Here is a 6,212-nt window from a genome sequence, read left to right as displayed (position 1 = left end):
TAGAGTGCAATGGTGCGATTTTGGCTCACTGCAACCTCTGCCTCGTGGGTTCAAGCAATTCTCCTCCCTCAGCCTCCCAAGTAGCTGGGATTACAGGCACCCATCACCATGCCCGGCTAATCTTTTTGTATTTTTAGTAGAGACGGGGTTTCACCATGTTGGCCAGGCTGGTCTTGAACTCCTGACCGCAAGTGATCCTCTCGCCTTGGCCTCCCAAAGTGCTGGGATTACAGGTGTGAGCCACAGTGCCTGGCGTTTTTTTTTTTTAAATAGAGATGGGGTCTCACTATGTTGCCCAGTCATCCCTGAAACTCCTGGGCTCAGGGGTCCTCCCACCTGAGACTCCTGAGTAGCTGGAATCACAGACGTGAGTCACCACGCCCAACTGAAGGTGTGTGTTTTCTATTTCTGTTTTCACTAGAAGTTGGGAAAATGGTGTCACACCGTGGTTTCCATTTCTAAATTCTATTTAAAATAAATAGAAAATATTTGATTGGTTAACGTGGAAAGTCCCTGGGTGTGGTGGCTCATGCGTGTAATCCCAGTATTTTGGGAGGCCAAGGTGGGAGGATCACTTAAGCCCAGGAGTTCGAGACCAGCCTCTATAAATAAGTAAATAAATAAACAAGTTAAACAAAAGTCAAGGTGCGTGAAGAGTTTCATGCTGTTTCCTTGTCATTCACATAAACTGATACATGAAATAATGCTCTGAAAACTGTGGTTGGCAAATAATGGCCACAAGGAGGTCCCTGCCCTGGCCGCTGGGAAGTGTCAGCGTCCCCTTCCATGGCGAGAGAGAATCTGCATTTGCATGAAAGGTACAGATTTTCAGATGGGGAGATGATCCTGGACAGTGCAACTCTACTCTGTATAATCAGTTGACTCCTCAAAAGTGGAGCCTGTTTCTGACTGTGGTCAGAGAAAAAGGTGCATGGAGAAGGGTCAGAGTGGTGCCGTGCTGCCGGCGCTGAAGACGGAGGGTGGGTCAGGAGCTAGGAAATGCGGCACCTCTGGAGGCCAGGAAAGGCAGGGAAATGGATTCTTCCTGGCAGCTGGTAGAAAGCAGCCCCCTTCACTCCACGGATGCCCGCACCTAACGTCTGACTCCCGCAACTGCAAGATGGCAAATCTGTGTTGCTTTAGGCCACTAACTTTGCAGCAATTTCTGACAGCAGGCATACGAACCTGATACAGCAAGTGACATTGTATTTTGAAAGCTATTTCCAGATAATGTATTCGGCCTCATCTTTAAAAAGGATAGCTTCTTTCTTCCTTTTATTTATTTATTTTTTTGAAACGGAATCTCACTCTGTTGCCCAGGCTGGAGTGCAATGGCGTAATCTCTGCTCACTGCAACCTCTGCCACCTGGGTTCAAGCAATTCTCCTGCCTCAGCCTCCTGAGTAGCTGGGATTACAGGCGCCTGCCACTGCGCCCAGCTAATTTTTGTATTTTCAGTAGAGACAGGGTTTCACCATCTTGGCCAGACTGGTCTTGAACTCCTGACCTCGTGATCCACCCGCCTCGGCCTCCCAAAGTGCTGGGATTACAGGCATGAGCCACCGCACCTGGCCTCGGATAGCTTATTTCTAAATTTAAACTTTGCATAATGGTTAGAAATAAATTTTTAGTGCCACAAAATAAATAGCACTCGAGCATACACTTTCTCAGCAAGGCAATTTACTACTATGGAAGGGTGTGTCTCATGGATGGAGTAATGCTGAGAGTACACCTGGACAAGGGAGGGGAAGGGGTTCTTATCCCTGACACAGGTAGCCCCTTCTGCTGTGTCATTCCTCTATTGGCTAGGGTTGGACTGCACAGTCTAAGCTAATTCGGATTGGCTATTTTAAAGAGAGCAGGGGAATGAGTTGGAGTGGCAGGGGAGTAGTTTGGCGAGAAAGATGGTTACAGAACAGGTGACTCAGGATGACTAAGAACACAACAGTTCACCAAGGATGACTAAGGTCAGAGCAGGGGACAAGGATGACTAAGGTCAGAGCAGGGGACGGGGTGACTAAGGTCAGAGCAGGGGACAAGGGTGACTAAGGTCAGAGCAGGGGACAGGGGTGACTAAGGTCAGAGCAGGGGACAGGGGTGACTAAGGTCAGAGCAGGGGACGGGGTGACTAAGGTCAGAGCAGGGGACGGGGTGACTAAGGTCAGAGCAGGGGACAAGGATGACTAAGGTCAGAGCAGGGGACGGGGTGACTAAGGTCAGAGCAGGGGACGGGGTGACTAAGGTCAGAGCAGGGGACAGGGGTGACTAAGGTCAGAGCAGGGGACGGGGTGACTAAGGTCAGAGCAGGGGACAAGGATGACTAAGGTCAGAGCAGGGGACGGGGTGACTAAGGTCAGAGCAGGGGACGGGGTGACTAAGGTCAGAGCAGGGGACGGGGTGACTAAGGTCAGAGCAGGGGACGGGGTGACTAAGGTCAGAGCAGGGGACGGGGTGACTAAGGTCAGAGCAGGGGACAAGGGTGACTAAGGTCAGAGCAGGGGACAAGGATGACTAAGGTCAGAGCAGGGGACAAGGGTGACTAAGGTCAGAGCAGGGGACGGGGGTGACTAAGGTCAGAGCCGGTGATAGAGGCTAGGAGGGGGTTGTTTATTAAAACTAGGGGCAAGCAGACGAAGAGAACAAGGAAGTTAAACATAAAATGAAGAACAAAGAACGGGGGAGCTGAACATACGGATACATTGGTTCTTTGGAGAGGATCTCAGAACTCATTGCACTAAATAATTTACAGGCTAAAACCTTTGAAGAGGAATTTATTATATTTCACAATAATGATAAACAAGGCGATTGCATTTTCAGATATCATTAAAGCTTCATACCCACTTAAATTTACATCCTGTATCCAGGATAAGGAGAAGACACAATGAATTCTAAGCCAGCCTTGAACTTCCAAGCAGAAGAAACAGTGCTATGGTTGACTGATATTCTCAATTCTTTAGGACCGTCAATGGGGATGAATTTTAAATTTTCCCTATTATTTCATAAGTCCAGAAAAATATAATACTTTGAAATCACAGAATTTTATTTATTTATTTTTAACTGAAGACATTTTTGTAGACACAGGGGTTTCTCCATGTTGCCCAGGCTGGCCTCGAACTCCTGTCCTCAAGCGATCCTTCTGCCTCAGACTCCAAAGTGCTGGGATTGCAGGCATGAGCCACCGCTCTCAGCCAGGATTTTAAAATAGGTAGGAACCTCGCTGGGTTTTCATCCAAATTGCTGCCGAACAGAAGCCTCCTCCTAGGGGCGACAGGAGATTAAATGGGTTAGAACGCTGTATAGCAAAACCGCCTTTGCAGAATTATAAACAATGAGAGAAGCTTAACGTGACTGACTCCATCTTGCTTCTAACCTCACAGGCTAAATATTTTTTTTTTCTTATTCTAGCACAGAGGCCATGATAACTATGAGAGGGATTTAGTTTATGAAACATGGAGGCAAGGGAAACTGACACCCCTCTTGTCCGGAGATTGAAGCCTCATTCATGAGGCAAAGTTAAAAATTATGGTAGTGGCTTGGACTTTGCTAAAGAATAGGCCCAGTTAAAGGATGACCTCCCACTGCTTGGCGTCTTTCCCTAGAAGTTGCTGACTGCCCCAGAGTCACATAACTGGGGGCGGGGGGAGGGGGGTGTCACAAAATTTGTAACTTCCACAACTACTCCTATAGATAACATCACTATTGTGAATCCTAAAGAACTGGTCTTTGAGGTCGGATGCGGTGGCTCATGCCTGTAATTCCAGCACTTTGGGAGGCTGAGGCAGGAGGATCTCTTGAGTTCAGGAGTTTGAGACCAGCCTGGGCAACAGAGTGAGACACCCATCTCTACAAAAACCAAAATTAGCCAGGCATTGTGGCATGCGCCTTTAGTCCCAGCTACTTGGGAGACTGAGGTGGGAGAATCACTTGAGCTCAGGAGGTTGAGACTGCAGTGAGCCATGATTGCACCACTGCACTCCAGCCTGGGTAACAGAGTGAGACCATGTCAAGTAAGAAAGAACGAAAGAAAGAAAAAGAAAGAGAGAGAGAGGGAGGGAGGGAGGGAGGGAGGGAGGGAGGAAGGAAGGAAGGAAGGAAGGAAGGAAGGAAGGAAGGAAGGAAGGAAGGAAGGAAGGAAGGAAGGAGAGAGAGAGAAAGAAAGAAAAAGAAAGAAAGAAAGAAAGACAGACAAGGCATTCAAGTGAAGGAGATCATATTTCCTGAGCAAGCACGGGGTACGTGGTCTGTAATCTATAGATAACATAACCAATTAGGTCAGGGGTTGATCCTTAACTACTAGGCCCAGGGTGTGGTGCTGGGCTGTCTGCCTGTGGATTTCATTTCTGCCTTTTAGTTTTTACTTCTTCTTTCTTTGGAGGCAGAAATTGGGCACAAGACAATATGAGGGGTGGTCTCCTCCCTTAAGTGGATCACCTGAGGTCAGGAGTTCAAGACCAGCCTGGGCAACATGGCAAAACCGTGTCTCTACTAAAAATACAAAAATCAGCCTGTGTGGTGGCGGGCACCTGTAATCCCAGCTACTCAGGAGGCTGAAGCAGGAGAAACACCTGAACCTGGGAGGCGGAGGTTGCAGTGAGCTGAGATCGTGGCACCACACTCCAGCCTGGGTGACAGAGCGAGACTTTGTAACAAAACAAAACAAACCAAAACCAGAAAACAAATAAGAAACCTTAAGTGGCCAGGCGCGGTGGCTCAAGCCTGTAATCCCAGCACTTGGGAGGCCAAGACGGGTGGATCACGAGGTCAGGAGATCGAGACAATCCTGGCTAACATGGTGAAACTCCATCTCCACTGAAAAATACAAAAAACTAGCCGGGCGCGGTGACGGGCGCCTGTTGTCCCAGCTACTCGGGAGGCTGAGGCAGGAGAATGGCGTGAACCCGGTAGGCGGAGCTTGCAGTGAGCTGAGATCCAGCCACTGCACTCCAGCCTGGGCGGCAGAACGAGACTCCGTCTCAAAAAAAAAAAAAAAAAAAAAAAAAAGAAACCTTAAGTGTGCCGGGCGACATTCTAGGTATGGAAGACAATTTGTAAACAAAGCAGACAAAAATCCCTGCCCGTAGTTTCCTGAGGAGGAAGGCAGGTGAGAAACCGCAGACGTCCGTGAGTTGAGCAGAGCCTGAGGAGGTTGCTGCAGGAAAAGCGCACAGGGTAGGGGATGGTGAGGGTGTCCCAGGTGGGCAATAACATGCATTTGGTCTTCCTCTCGGTTCCCAAAACAGGGCTTCTGAAATCCTTGGAATTCCAAGTGATAGGGCAATAGCGGCTTTTGTTATTCATAACAGGCTCTTTCACCCATTCCAGCATTTATGCTAATGAGGTGACTCCTGGAGGGTCTTAGGTTGCCCCTAGATGGGGACTAGTTGCCAGGGGAACCAACCTTGGGAGTAGAGGGTTGAGACTTTCAGCTCCGCCCTCGATCTCTGGTGGTTGGAGGGTGCTGGAGATTGCATTCAACACCATTGGCCAATAATAGCAATCATGCCTGCCGAGTGGGCTCTCCGTAAAACCCTGAACTATGCAGCTCTGTGAGCTTCTGGGTTGGTGAACGCCAGGAGGCGCTGAGAGGAGCAGCTGGCAGGGAGAGGGTCTGGACAATGCATTGTTGCCTGGGCAACACAGCGAGACCCCATCTCTACAGAAAAACAAAATTAGTTGGGCCTGTAGTCCCAGCTACTTGGGAGGCTGAGGTGGGAGGATTGCTTGAGTCCAGGAGGTTGAGGCTGCAGTGAACCACGATTGCACCACTGCATCCAGCCTGGGTGACAGAATGAGACCTTGTCACACACACACAGACACAAAAGGATCAAGATCATTTTCAGATTTGGCATTTCTGTAGGCCAAGAGGCGCTGCCTAGTCCCGTCCTGAGACCCCCTGCATGCCCCTCCCATCCTTACCTGGTCCTGTGCACCTCTTCCTTGTGGCTGTTTCTGACTTGAAGTCTTTATAATAGTAAGTAAAGCACTTCCCTGTGTTCTCTGACCCATTCTAGCAAATTATCAAACTTGAGGAGGGAGGGGCTGTAGGAGCCTTCTATTAATGGCCAGTCAGTCGGACGCACTGGAGACGCCGACCTGCAATTGGCATCTGAAGTGCGGGGCCGTCTTGTGAGCTGAGTCCCTGACCTGTGGGGTCTGGACCAATTCCATGTAGTTCGGGGCAGAATGGAATGGAACAGTTGGACACTCTGTTGG

At 49.2% G+C, this 6,212-nt stretch overlaps 1 long non-coding RNA gene across 1 annotated transcript; it reads right to left on the bottom strand.

Annotated features, from left to right (window-relative positions):
* Window positions 1–3,021: 3,021 nt before the first annotated feature.
* On the bottom strand, window positions 3,022–5,972 carry LOC135966127 (uncharacterized). The gene is made up of 2 exons (XR_010579231.1): window positions 5,916–5,972; window positions 3,022–3,257 (listed from the first exon to the last, which is right to left on the bottom strand). It is a non-coding gene; the product is annotated as an uncharacterized lncRNA (long non-coding RNA).
* Window positions 5,973–6,212: the final 240 nt, after the last annotated feature.

Source organism: Macaca fascicularis, chromosome 11 (assembly GCF_037993035.2).
Source record: "Macaca fascicularis isolate 582-1 chromosome 11, T2T-MFA8v1.1".
NCBI lineage: Eukaryota > Metazoa > Chordata > Mammalia > Primates > Cercopithecidae > Macaca > Macaca fascicularis.
This window is presented reverse-complemented; position numbering and strand designations above follow the sequence as displayed.